Source organism: Bison bison, unplaced genomic scaffold (assembly GCF_000754665.1).
Source record: "Bison bison bison isolate TAMUID 2011002044 unplaced genomic scaffold, Bison_UMD1.0 scf7180017864143, whole genome shotgun sequence".
Lineage (NCBI taxonomy): Eukaryota > Metazoa > Chordata > Mammalia > Artiodactyla > Bovidae > Bison > Bison bison.
The window spans coordinates 6,617,139-6,631,646 of NW_011494715.1; positions in this window are offsets into that span (position 1 = coordinate 6,617,139).

Consider the following 14,508-nt stretch of genomic DNA (forward strand, 5'->3'; position numbering starts at 1 on the left):
CTATGTAGTCCGTAGTAACCACAGGGTTTTGGTCTATTGCCTGTAGCTTCCAAGGCGTTTCCCTCTGTTATATCTTCTTCTGTTTGCTAGTCTCTTCAGTATCTGGTTTCCGCCCTGACACAAAGGGGACGGTGGAGGACACTTTTTTTTTTTTTTTTTTCTAGGCTTACTTGTTCAGTTGCGCTGTGGGGAGGGAGGGAGGAATGCTGCAAACAAATAACACTGGCGTGGGCTCGCAGTACCTCAGCCACCCTGGGTCTGCCCCCGCTCACGGCGCGTGTAGCCACCCTGCCCACACTGCTCCGGCTCTAGGTTGTTCCGCCGGGAACAATCCGAGGCCGGCCCTGGGTTGCATGCACCTCCCAGGTCCAAGCCGCTCAGGTTCAGGCACTCGGGTAGTCCTCAGAGGCGCAGACTCAGTTGGGCCTGCGTTTTGTGCTCTTCCCAGGTCCGAGCAGCTCAGGTGATGAGGTGTTTGGCGAGCGCCAATGCTGTGACTTATTGCCTCCCCGACACTCGGTTATCTGGGTGTAAAACCGGCGCACCTTCTCAGGCAGATGTTGACCGTCCCGACCCCCAAGAAGTTTTAGTTAGCAAAGAAGCCTGCTTACAGTTTTATAGATAATGTCTCTCTGGGGCTGTGATTGCCCTCTTCCGGCTCTGGCTGCCTGTCACCGGAGGGGGAAGGTCTGCAGCCGGCTATCTCTATTCAGTCCTTTGTTCCGTGCGCGGGCCTGGCGGTCTTAGGTTAGGGCTGGCTTTTCGCGTGGTAGATATCCCACAGTCTGGTTTGCTAGCCCAAATTATTTCGCTCATATAGCGCTCAGGGTATTCAGGCCAGATTCTTACTCTCAGCGATGCAGCCTGCGCCGCGCCCCCCTGCCCAGCCCCCGCTTGCTAATGGTGGATGCAGGCGTCTGCGCTGCTTCTCCGCTGGGGGAGTTACCGTAGGGCTCACAATCTGCGAGTTTTAATTGTTTATTTATTTTTCTCCCTGTTATGTTGCCCTCTGTGCTTCCAAAGCTTGGCACAGATTCGGCAGTGAGAAGGTTTCCTGGTGTTTGGAAACTTCTCTCTTTTTAAGATTCCCTTCCTGGGACGGAACTCCGTCCCTCCCTCTTTTGTCTCTTTTTTTGTCTTTAATATTTTTTCCTACCTCCTTTCGAAGAGTTGGGTTGCTTTTCTGGGTGCCTGATGTCCTCTGCCGGCATTCAGAAGTTGTTTTGTGGAATCTACTCGATGTTTAAATGCTCTTTTGATGAATTTGTGGGGGAGAAAGTGTTCTCCCCGTCCTACTCCTCCGCCATCTTGGCTCCTCCCCCAAACTTGGGTTCTTTAAAACCAGGAATCCCAGGCCTTCTTTGTGAAGCTCTTCAGTCTTTCAGCAGGAGCCTGGATGAGAGCCCACTGTGATGGTTTCTGATGTCTGGGCCACGGCAGGCCCTCCATCCTGCACAGGGCCACGTGCTGACTGCCTGCCTGTTGAAATGTTGCTTCCTCCTGTCCTGATCCACATAACTCCAAGGAGGGCTCTCAGGAAGCTCTGCTCCAGAACCAAGTTATTTCTTAAAGAAAATGAGATATGAGTTCTCATAACTGGCTGTACCACCAGCTGAGAGGCTGGTGCATAGCAACAAATAGTTTAATATTTTCACTAGCATGTTTTCTAGAGGTAACTGGGTACCAAGGGGTCAGAGCTTGTGCGAATCTGAAAGGCCTTCATCTTTACCTGCTGGGGTCCAGCAAGCATATTTACAGAGCTTTTATTTTAAAACTCTTAGTGTCTCTAAGTCTCAAACTATAAGAAATTGTCTTAACGTATTCTTATTGTCTATTGTTTTGAATTTGATTAGTAAAAACAGAATGTGTTCCGGGTAGCCCACTTTTCTCTATCGTGTTCTTAATTCCTTCAGGTGTTTAATATTCTCTAAGTTTGAATCAAAGGGATTCATCACAGATATTGTAGTATATCATTTGGGGATTTTACCTAAAAGTTCTGAGAGCCCAGAAACAGAAACATGCGTGGGAGGAAATTTCTGACTAATGCAGGTTTAAAGGTCTGAAGTCTTACAGTTGCAGCCTCTTAAGCTTAGGCCTGAAGTTTTTTTGGGCCTGAAGTTTGTTGGGTTTTTTGGTGATAGGACAATTCTAAAATATTAATTTGATGTGTCACCCCTGTGAAAAAATTGCAAATGAGATATTTTACCTTTAAAAAAAAAAATCAAGTCTTTAAAATCTGCTCTCTCACACTGACAGTACATCTAAACTCTGACTAGCCACATTCCTGGTGCTCATAACTTGTATTGGACAGCATAGTTCTCAACACGGTTCTCAAGCCTGCCTTATTTGTTTGCTTCCTCACCCTCCAGCCTCTCTCTGCTTCAAATTACTGAAAGCTACCTAGAGGCTGACTGAGTCAGCAACTGTGTTGAGTGGATGGAGGTTCTCCTAAGGTGATTTTTGCTTAGGACTGAGTCATTAAGAAGCCTGGATATACCAGCAAACTTCTAGGGTTTAGGTTCCTGGTTTAGCATTTTCAGTGACACAGTATTGTAAATCAACTATATTTCAATTTTAAAAGATATAGAGAATATATTCAAATTTATTAAATTTGAATAATTAGTTGAAATGGATCCATTCCTTTAAAAAGTAGAGTCTATTAAAATTGATAAGAAAATTGAAAACCAAATCATCCTATGACCAGTTAAAAGCTGAATAGCTAGTTACAAAGAAGCATAATCAGGTTTTCTTTTTTTTTTCTGGCTATAGCACATGAGCTGTTTATATATTTCAGAAATTAAGCCTTTGTTGGTTGCATTGTTTGCAAATATTTTCTCTCATAGCACAGATTTGTCTTTTCATTTCATTTATGATCCACATCTTTTATTTCTGCAGCACTGGGAGTTGTGTTCTTTCTTTCATTTCTAGTATTATTTATCTACCTTTCTTAGGAAATTACTTGAGGGTGTTCTCCAGAAAAACAAGGATATGAAACCAGGAAGGGGGAAAACATGAAATTAATGTTCTGGGAGGTTAAGAAGAAAAGTCCTGGGAGATGGCTATGCTGTGGGCTTTGAAGTTCCAGCCCATAAGGGAGGAAAGGGCCAGGGCCAGGGGCACAGAAGCAGAGCTGCTTCAGTTCAGTTCAGTTGCTCAGTTGTGTCTGACTCTTTGAGACCCCATGGAATGGGGTCAGGCTTCCCTGTCCATCACCAGCTCCCGGAGCTCACGCAAACTCATGTCCATCGAGTCAGTGATGCCATCCAACCATCTCATCCTCTGTCGTCCCCTTCTCTTCCTGCCTTCAATCTTGCCTAGCGTCAGGTTCTTTCCCAGTGAGTCAGTTCTTTGCATCAGGTGGTCAAAGTATTGGAGTTTCAGCTTCAGCATCAGTCCTTCCAATGAATATTCAAGACTGATTTCCTTTAGGATTGACTGGTTTGTTCTCCTTGCAGTCCAAGGGATTCTGAAGAGTCTTCTCCGATACCACAGTTCAAAAGTATCAGTTTTCCAGCGCTCAGCTTTCTTTTTAGTCCAACTCTCAGCTTTCTTTTTAGTCCAACTCTCACATCCATACATGACTACTGGAAAAACCATAGCTTTGACTAGACAGACCTTTGTTGGGAAAGTAATGTCTCTGCTTTTTAATATGTTGTCTAGGTTACCTAACCTAGAGCATGCCTAACAGGTTGAAAAAATATTGAGAATATAGCCACAAATAATTAAAGAAAGGAAAGAAAGTTAAAAGGGATAAAACTGTACAAGAAATATATAAGGCAACATAAAATGTGACATAATTATAAGGAGTTAATGGGGTGTGGAAATAGAGTATGTTACTTTTCCTTGATGTTAGAAATACTCTCTTTCAAGTGGCCTGATGATGTAAAATTAAATCCATAGAGAAATTAATGTAATTCCAACACACTATGCAGCCCAGCATGGGAAAATATTTGCATAATAATGGTAATGAAATACTTTCTTTTATTGGTTTCCACTTCTAGAGTGAATGTATGAATGGGGAATGCTTTGAAAGACAGAAGTGAAGTTTAATAAGCCTTGAAGACCTATATATATAAAAGTGAAACTACAGCTATCATCATAACACACATCTTTGTACATCTGTCCCATTATTTCTTTAGGATGAATTCTCAGGGGCTGGGTGGCTGCAGATATGATGTGTACATTTATAATTAATATACTGCTAAATCACCCTCCAGAAAAGGGCACTGGTTTATTCTTTCCCAATATGTCTCCCTCCTCCCACCTACTTCAGCGTTTCTAGAAAGTTCTCAAAATTCTGTTAATGCAAGGTAGTGTGCCCAACACACAGTGAGGCCAAACTGAAATGGGAGTTTGGAGCAGAGAAAGAGTTGTTGCAGGGCCATGCAAGGAGATGGGTGGCTTATGCCCTAAAATCCCCAGCTCCCCAGAATTTCTGCCAAGCATTAAAAAAAATACTTTATTTAGAATAAAATTATTTATTTATTTTTGGCTGTGCTGGGTTTTCGTTGCTGCATGGGGGCTTTCTCTATTTGCAGTGAGTGGGAGCTGTTCTCCAGTTGCAGTGAGTGGGGTCTGTTCTCTAGCGGCAGCGCTAGGGATTTTCATTGCAGTGGCTTCTTTGTTGTGGCACATGGGCTCTAGGGCATGGGGGCTTCAGTAGTTGTAGCCACAGACTTAGTTGGGCCCCCCTCCCCTGCATGTGGGATCTTCCCAGACCAGGGGTTGTACCTGTGTGTCCTGCATTGGCAGCCGAATTTCCAACCACTAGAGCACCAGGGAAATTCTCTCCCAAATACTTTGAAAAGCCAGGTGAGGCAGGGCATGTTGCAGGATACTTTTGTGCATAACTTTGTGATAGGCTGATGATGAGGAAACAGGATGATGTCACAGGGGTTAATTTAATCAGTCATTAGTCATCAAGTAGTTGACATCTTCCATTTGCTGGAGGATTTCACATCTGAGAAACAACTCAGGAAATAGGCATCAAACACTATGATCTAGGTACTTCAGAGAGGAGCTAAAGCAGAGAATATGGGGAAAGGCCCATCCTGGGAAAGTCCTATAGGGTCCCGCTGGTTACAGTTCTGGTCCACTGATGGTTGTGACCCCATGGTCTATAGCACGCCAGGCTTCCCTGTCCTTCACTATCTCCCGGAGTTTGCTCAACCTCATGTCCATTCAGTCAGTGATGCTATCCCACCATTTCATCCCCCTCTCCTCCTGCCCTCTATTGTTCTTGGCATCAGGATCTTTTCCAATGAGTTGACTCTTCGGATTAGGTGGCCAAAGTATTGGAGCTTCAGGGATGATTTCCTTTAAGATTGACTGGTTTGATCTTGCAGTTTAAGGGACTCTCAAGATTCTTCTTCAGCACCACAGTTTGAAAGTATCAGTTCTTTGGTGCTCTGTCTTCTTTATGGTAAAACTCACATCTGTACATGACTACTGGAAAAATCATAGCTTTGACTATACAGACCTTGGTCAGCAAAGTGATGTCTCTGCTTTTTAATATGCTGTCTCAGATTGTCATAGCTTTCCTTGCAAGGAGTAAGTGTCTTTTAATTTCACAGCTGCAATCACTGTCTGCAGTGATTTTGGAGCCCAGAAAAATAAAATCTGTCATTGTTTCCATTTTGTCCCCCCTTTTGTTTGCCATGAAGTGATGGGACTGGATGCCATGATCTTAGTTTTTTGAATGTTGAGTTTTAAGCCAGCTTTTTCACTCTCCTCTTTCACCCTCATTAAGGGATTTTTAAGTTCCTCTTCACTTTCTGCCATTAGAGTGGTCTATTTTCCAGCCCTGCTATACATATTTCCCCCATATTCCTATTTATTGGATCATTTCAAGGGATTTGTACATTAGTGGGGAGGTGAAGTGTGTGTCCTCAAATTACCATATTGAAAGCAGGAGTCCCCTGCCAGATTTTTTAAATGTAAATTGTTTTTTCCTTCCCGATTACCAAGTACTGCATGCTCATTGGAGAAACAGTGTGAAGTGAAGAGGAAACACTCAGTACCTCTGAGAGTTTGCAAAGGCGCAGAGATGCAAGAAAATTGGCCAGGGCTGTCTGTTCCATGAATGGAGATTTCTCATCTGCCAGGACCAAGAAACGGGAAAGAAACCATCTCTTTTTCCCTCCTACTTGCCAAAATTATTGAGAGACAAAAAGCTTGTTCAGTTTTGCCTTGTAATTTTCCCAAATGAAGCAGCAAGGTTTTATTTGGTATTTTTGAGTCATCGCAGGTGCTCCTATAATTGCACTTTGCCTAACGTCTCTCTTTGGCCTCTTTTGTGCTGCTGAAATGTCAGTCAATACCCTAGACCCCCCACTGATCCTCCTGTTCCTTCCCTCAGCAAGATCATTCCACTGGTTAATTTAGAACTGCTAATGACTGAAAAATCTATATAGAACGTAGCTTATGTCAGCCTGTGCCATTTGTGTCGTGGTCCGTGCGCGGGTTGGAAAAGAATTTCCAGACAGGAGACAGAATGGGAGGGAAATAAAGTTTATTAGAGTGGGAGACGCTGATAGAAGAGTGGGCCAGCTCAAGGGAGAACTGACATTGAACAAGGGTCCTTAGTCCACTTTTATACCCAGGGTGCAAGAGTGGGAAAGGGGTCTTGAGGGTCATTTGCTGATTGGATGAGGCATGTATACTGAGTGGAGGAAGAGTAAAGCAAATACCTTCTCCCAGTGGGGTAGGAGGGGAGACAGATTATACTGCTCAGGAGGACCTGAACACCATTAATAGTTACAACATGTGGGAGGGAAGGACAGTAAGGTTTTTCCATTCCTACACTGCAAGACTCTCCATGGTTTTATCTGCTCTTTCATCTTTAGGTCACCACAACTTGGTTGCCACCAACATGGGGGAAGAAAAGGAACTTTGCAAGGCCAACTGATCTGGGTTTGATTTGTAAAAATTGATAACATTGGTTTCTCCTGCACCCCTGTGGGAACTTGTCCCTGTTGACTAAAAAAGATGCACAGCGTGAGAGTGTGAGTTAAATTTTACTTGGGGCAAAATGAGGACTGCAGCCCAGGAGACAGCACCTCAGACAGTTCTGAGAAACTACTCCAAAGTAGTAGTGGGGGGAGGTCAATATATAAGATTTCAGGAAAGGGGGAGTTCAGTGCAACCAAGTGCTTACTTTCAGGATTTTCTGCTAGTGTGAGGAACTGATGTCATCAGGAAGGGATTTAGTGCTTTTCTAGATATAAGGAGATGCAAGGATTGGGATCATGAAGTCAGTTCCTGAAAATATCTAACTATCTAAAGACCAGTTTCCCTGGAGCACAAAGTGCCTCATTCTCCACCCTGAGTTCCCTTCAGGGTGTCTTGAAGGTCAACATCTGCAGCAGCACAGGGTTCAGTCTCTGCAGGGGCAGATGGCAAATGCCCTTGGCAAGCACCGATTTGTAGCTGACAGCCAGAACTCCTTGCCACAGCCTGGGGCATTAAGCTTCCTTCCACTCTCTGTCCTCTTGGGTTTTTTTGGTGGTGGTTGCTATTGCTTTCTCCTGCCATCCTCTTTCCACATGGGCAGCTCTGGTTTGTTACCAAGTCCAAGCTCACTCTGCTTGCCTCATGACAGACCAGTGAATAGGAGATAATTTGGAAAGCTGGCAGACTGAGAAGAAGGCAGACTAATGTCTCAAAATAATCATCTTAAGAGGGCTGGAAGCCAGAGTCTTATAGAACAGAGAGGGGGAAAAGGTAAGGAAGTAAAAAGGTCCTTAATCTTGCAAATATCTCCTGGAAAGGCCAGTTTCAGGGAGAGGATGTGTTAATTTTCTTCCTGTAGGCATCCACAGGGGCCAGTTCCCTGGTGGCTAAGTTGGTAAAGAATCCACCTGCAATACAGGAAATTGCTTACACCACAGGAGACCTGGGTTCAGCCCCTGGGTCTGGAAGTTCCCCTGGAGAAGGAAATGGCAATCCCCTCTAGTACCTGGAAAATCCCATGGACAAAGGAGCCAGGTGGGCTACAGTCCATGGGGTCACAAAGAGTCCGACATGACTTAGCTACTAAACTACCACCAGGCATCCACAGGTAGTCAGGGTCCTGAAAAAAGGCACTTTGATTTAACATTCAGGTGGAGGGGCAGGGTTCCCTGAGACAGGCCATTATGTATAGACAGTATCCTTATAGTGAACAAAAGCAATGGGAAGCAAAGGTTAAAGTAAAAGAAACAGACTCAACATGGAGTCAAAATTGACTTTTCCTTGTAACAGGCTCACAGATATCTCACAACCATGGTAACTGAGAATTCTCAGGGAGGGATCATTTCCATACACCTTCTGTGGGATCTCCTGTCTCCTCCTACCTGAGGCCTCTCCCTCCTCCCACACTTGCCCAGCCAGATCTTGGAAAGAGCCACCCCTGCAGGCTCTCTTCAGAGGAACAGCCCCTCATCACACCAGACTGCAGAGTCTGGGCCTGCTGGGATCCCATTGAACTAAAATGTCTCCATCTTCTTGTTTTACTTCATCACTTGAAAAGAATTATGCTACGTAATGCTTGGGCTTCCCTGGTAGTTCAGATGGTAAAGAATCTGCCTGCAATGCAGGACACCTGGCTTCAGTCTCTGGGTCGGAAAGATCTCCTGGAGAACTACCCACTCAGTATTCTTGCCTGTGAAACCATTTACCACAGACTGGGACTCAAACCCATGTGCTGGGACTTGAACCCAGCCAAAGCACACTTTGGGACTTAAACTCACATGGTTGGGACTTGAACCCAGCCAAAACCTTGCTTGGGACTTGAAGTCATGTGGCTGGCACTCAAACCCAACCAAAACCCATAGTACCTGGTTTCAGGACCTAATGAAGCTCAGGTTTTTGATGTCTCATCACAAAAAGAATTCAGTGAGAAACAAAGTGATAGGTAAGAAGTGGATTTATTCAGATACAGAAAGCAGCACACTCCACAGACAGAGTGTGGGCCATTGCAGAGGGCGAATGTGGCCGCCAAATGTGTTGTGGTTAGTTTTTATAAACTGGGTAATTTCATATGTTAATGAGTGGGAGGATTATTCCAACTATTTTGGGGAAGGGGTGGGGATTTCCAGGATTTGGGCCACCGCCCACTCCTTGGTCTTTTAACAGTGCCTTGGAACTGTCATGGCACCTCTGGGTGTGTCATTTCACTTGCTGGTTGAGGATCAAGGTCTAGTCTTATCTGCCATCTTGGTCCCATTTGATTCTAATTGGTTTATGTTGTGTCTCTGGGCTATGTCATTCTTTCAAAAGTTGTGACCTGCCCCTTTCCCTCCTGGAAATTTACACCTGTTACACCTGGAGAATTCCATGGATAGAAGAGCCTGGTGGTCTACAGCGTATGGGGTCGCAAAGAGTTGGACACAGTGGAGCAACTTTTTTTTTTTTTTTTTTAACGTGATGGTTAGTTTTGTGTGTTAGCTTAGCTGGGCAGCCTCACTCAGTTATTTCATCAAGCATGAATCTAGGTGCTGCTGTGAAGACATTTTGTGGATATGGTTAACATCTATCATCAGTTGACATAAAGAGATGACCTTCAATGTGGGTGGGTCTCATCCAACTGGTTAGAGGCCTTCAGAGCAAAACCTAAGATTTTCCAAAGAAGTTTTGCCTCAAAACTGCAACATTTACTCCTGCCCAATATTCCAGCCTGCCAGCCTTCCCTATTTTGGACTTGCCAACCCCTACAATCACATGAGTCAATCCCTTAAAATATATTTCATGATACATATATAAACATCTATATCCTGTGAATATGTATTTCTGTCTTATTGGTTCTCTCTGTGTGTATATTTTTGTATATTTCTCTGCCTGTATCTCTTTGTTTTGTCTGTGTCTATGCATGTCTCTCTCGCTAGAGACAAAGAGAGCTATCTGGTCTCCTATTGGTTCTGCTACTCTGAAGAACCCAGACTGGTCTACCCTGTGTATTTGAATTACACATGTAAGGCATGGATGGAGGAGCCAGGAAGGCTGCAGTCCATGGGGTCGCTGAGGGTCAGACACGACTGAGTGACTTCCCTTGCACTTTTCACTTTCATGCATTGGAGAAGGAAATGGCAACCCACTCCAGTGTTCTTGCCTGGAGAATCCCAGGGACGGGGGAGCCTGGTGGGCTGCCGTCTATGGGGTCGCACAGAGTCGGACGCAACTGAAGTGACTTAGCAGCAGCAGCAAGGCATGTTTAGTGTAGAAAATTAGAAATTACAGATAAACCAAAAGAAAAATCTTATCAGCAGTTTCACTACCACCACAAAATAATCACTATTCACTTTTCAAGAGCTGTGTCGATCTATATATTCCCAGAAGGTATATTTTATAGATTTTTATAAGTAGCTTTTCCATTTAATATGTAATGAATAGTTTTCTCTGTCAGTAGGTAGAGATCTACACAATTCTAAATGACTACCAAACATTACACTTTTGGTTATACCATAATTTATTCAATTCTTCCTGTACTGCTGGAAAATTACATTGTTTTCAGTGCTGAAACAACACTTAAGGAACATCACTGCTCATATACCTTTGTGCTCTTTGTCTATAATTTTTTGAGGATGAGTCCTTCTGGCTTCCCTCTTATGCTCCCCTATACACCCATACACTTAAGAGGTATTTTTTACAAAACAGAGATCTCCTTGAACTGTTGACCTCTGTAAGTGGGATTTGCAGACTATTAAACCTGGAGAGACCTTATAGATCTAGTCGTACTGATGCCGAAGCTTGGCCTCCATGCACTGGTGCTGAATCTAATCTCAGAGTCTGGGTTGAAATAGGAAAGAATAGCTTTATTGCTTTGCCAGACAAAGGGCGACACAGTGAGCTTGTGCCTTGAAAAACTGTGTCCTCATCCAGGTGGATTTGCTGAGGAGTTTTATAACAGTAGTTCAAGGGTGGGGTGCTGATAAGGATCAAGTTGGGTGCTGGGTCTTCATTCTTTTAATTTGATCTCAGGTGGCCCCCTGATGAGCTTCTGTGGTTCTCAAGGTTATCAAACTGTGACTTTCTCTCTGGAGTGAAGAGTGCTTCCTCAATTAGTGAACATCTTCCATTCAGTTCAGTTCAGTCACTCAGTTGTGTCGGACTCTTTGTGACCCCGTGGACTGCAGCACGCCAGGCTTCCTTGTCTATCACCAACTCCCGGAGCCTACTCAAATTCATGTCCATGGAGTCAGTGATGGCATCCAACTATCTCATCCTCTGTCATCCCTTTCTCCTGCCTTCAATCTTTCCCAGCATCAGGGTCTTTTCCAATGAGTCAGTTCTTCACATTAGGTGGCAAAAGTATTGGAGTTTCAGCTTCAGCATCAGTCCTTTCAATGAATATTCAAGGCTGATTTCCTTTAGGATTGACTAGTTTGATCTCCTTGCAATCCAAGGGACTCTCAAGAGTCTTCTCCAACACCACAGTTCAAAAGCATCAGTTCTTTGGTGCTCAGCTTTCTTTATAGTCCAACTCTCACATCCATACATAACTATTGGAAAAACCATAGCTTTGACTAGACAGACCTTTGTTGGCTAAGTAATGTCTCTACTTTTTATGCTATCTAGGTTGGTCATACCTTTTCTTTCAAGGAGCAAGCATCTTTTAATTTCATGGCTGCAGTCACCATCTGCAGTGATATTGGAGCCTAGAAAAATAGTCTCTCAGTGTTTCCACTGTTTCCCCATCTATTTGCCATGAAGTGATGGGACCGGATGCCATGACCCTAGTTTTCTGAATGTTGAGTTTTAAGCCAGCTTTTTCATTCTCCTCTTTCACTTTCATCAAGAGGCTTTTTAGTTCCTCTTCACTTTCTGCCATGAGGGTGGTGTTATCTGCATATCTTAGGTTATTGATATTTCTTCTGGCAATCTTGATTCCAGCTTGTGCTTCATCCAGCCCGGCATTTCACATGATGTACTTTTCATATAATTTAAATAAGCAGAGCGACAATAAATAATCCTGATGTACTCTTTTCCTGATTTGGAACCAGTCTGTTGTTCCATGTCGTTTTAACTGTTGCTTCCTGACCTGCATACAGATTTCCTGGGAGGCAGGTCAGGTGGTCTGGTATTTCCATCTCTTTGAGAATTTTCCACAGTTTGTCATGATCCACACTGTCAGACATCTTCCATTAGTTAGGAGTCTTAGTTCTGCAAAAAAGTTCAAATATATTGTTATTGCTCCTCCTTTCCCTTTGCATCTCCTCTCTTCCCTGATTAGCAACTGTTTAAAGCTGCCCTTTGGAACTCAGGGAAGGTCCTGGAGGCTGGAGGCTAATCCCTATGATCAAGAAATGGGGGGAGGAGAGCATCGTAAGGTTCCCATGACCAGAAGTCCCACAGGATCCTGTTTGGTTTCAAAACCTTTTCATTTTCAAATAAATGGAGGGCAGGGGAGCAGGAGTAATTTTCCTAACATCAGCCAGGCAGCTGAGAGCAGAGCGGAGCTCAGAACTCAAGTTTCACAACTGTGCTTTCTAATGAATTGATTCCACCCTGTTCAATTGTTGAATTTTATCTCAGGAAGCAGTACACCCTGTCAAGATGATATCCTTCAGTTTGGCGAAAGTCCTTGGCATTTTGCCCCAGGGAAGCCAGCCTCGTGGAGACTGAAACAGAAAATCTCAAGTACTGAATTTCTGGAGGACTTGACTTCCTTGCATTTCTGATTAGATGAACTGTGCTGCAGGCAAGATGGTGTGCCACTGGCCAAAATCTTGGCCTTCTCTTCACTGAAGCAAATACAAAAAAATACGGAGACAGAGTTTGGAGGAAATAGAAAGGTGGCTTTAACTCTCAGCCGGCAGAGAGGGGAACACAGTAGACTCATGCCTCAAGAACTGTGCCCCGCTCCATGAGGAGTCTAGGAGCTTATATAACATGAGGGCTCCCAGTCAGGTGTCGGTGATGAGGACCAGAGGTGATAGGATCTTGATTTTCCCTCTTGCATTGTTTCAGAGACAGTCATAAACTGGCATCTCGTAACCCAGTCATTGAGTCTGGCAGTTCCGTGGCTCTGCGGCCTTCTTTCTGATATGTAACTACAAGGGGAAGGGTGTTGTTATGGTAAACACCAGATACAGGATGTATTTAGCATAGAGTCAAAGGAAAATAGGTTCCAAGTGTAGCTTCTGCCCTTAGGAGGCAGAAAGGCAACTTAGTTACAGACATGCAGAGTTAGGAGCAGTTACAGTGAAAAAAAATCTAGGAATGTTCAGGCCTGCTCACTGTTCTCTTTATCTTCTTTGTTCTCAGGGAAGGGAAAGAAAAAAACATATTCTTAGTTTTTTTCCTTTTCACTGAAACAAAATTGAACTGAGTAGCGATAACTATTCACGGCAATAAAATGCCTCCTTTATTTAAAAAAAGTTTTTGCATTTTAAAAAGAAGATATGATCTTTAAAGCTGGACAGTTTGAACAGTAGGAAGAAAACAAACTAGTTATAGTCAACACTTAGACAGTGCCAGTATTGGCACTTTGGAAACTTACTGTTTTGGAAAGTAAGTTTTGGAAACTTACTTTTTTGGAAGTAAACATTTTTGGAAACTTACTTCTGACTTTTTGTATCTGTATTTTCTATAATACAGAATTATAATCATCAGAGTCTATGTAGGTTGTTTTTTCTCAACATCACATTGTAAGTCATCGTCATAAATATAGTTTTAATAAATGCATATATTCCATTGTTTTAGTGGGCCAGCTTGGCATCCCCTTGTTATTGAACATGTGTTTATTTCTACTCTTTTCATTGCATGAGAGAGAGACAGGAAGAGAAAAATGTCCTCTAAAGTAGGTATATGCTGGAAATACTGGAAATGGTATTGATGCCAGAAGCTTGACCTCTGGCACCAGTGCTGAGTTAGCTCTTATAGACAGAGTTTTGGGTGAAGTAGAAAAGAATAGCTTTGTTGCTTCACCAGGCAAAAAGGGGACACTGGGCTCATGCCCTGAAAAGCTGTATGTCCCCATCCAGGAGGATTTGGTGAGAAGTTTTATAGCAACAGTTCAAGGGCTGGAGTTGATAAAGTTCAAAACGTGTGCAAGGGCTGCACTTCTCTAACCTGGCTTCAGGTGATTCCCTGATGAATGTTGAGATTGTCAAGTTGTGGTCTTCTCTCTGGAACATCTTCCATTTAGTGGGAGTTTTAGTTCTGCAGAAGAGCTCGAAGATACTGTCGTGTGTATCCTTTGAGGTGGAACCAGGACTCTGTCCTAAGGCTGCACTATCGTTTCTTGATTTGTTGTTTAGTCACTAAGTCATGTTTGACTCTTTTCAGCCCCATGGACTGCAGCACGCTGGGCCACCCTGTCCTTTACCATCTCCCAGAGTTTGCTCAAACTCATGTCCATTGAATCAGCTATCCAGCTGTCTCATCCTTTGTCGTCCCCTTTTCCTCTTGCCCTCAGTCTTTCCTAGCATCAGGGTCTTTTCCAATGAGTCTGCTCTTCGAATCAGGTGGCCAAAGTATTGGAGCTTCAGCATCAGCATCAGTCCTTCCAATGAATATTCAGGACTGATT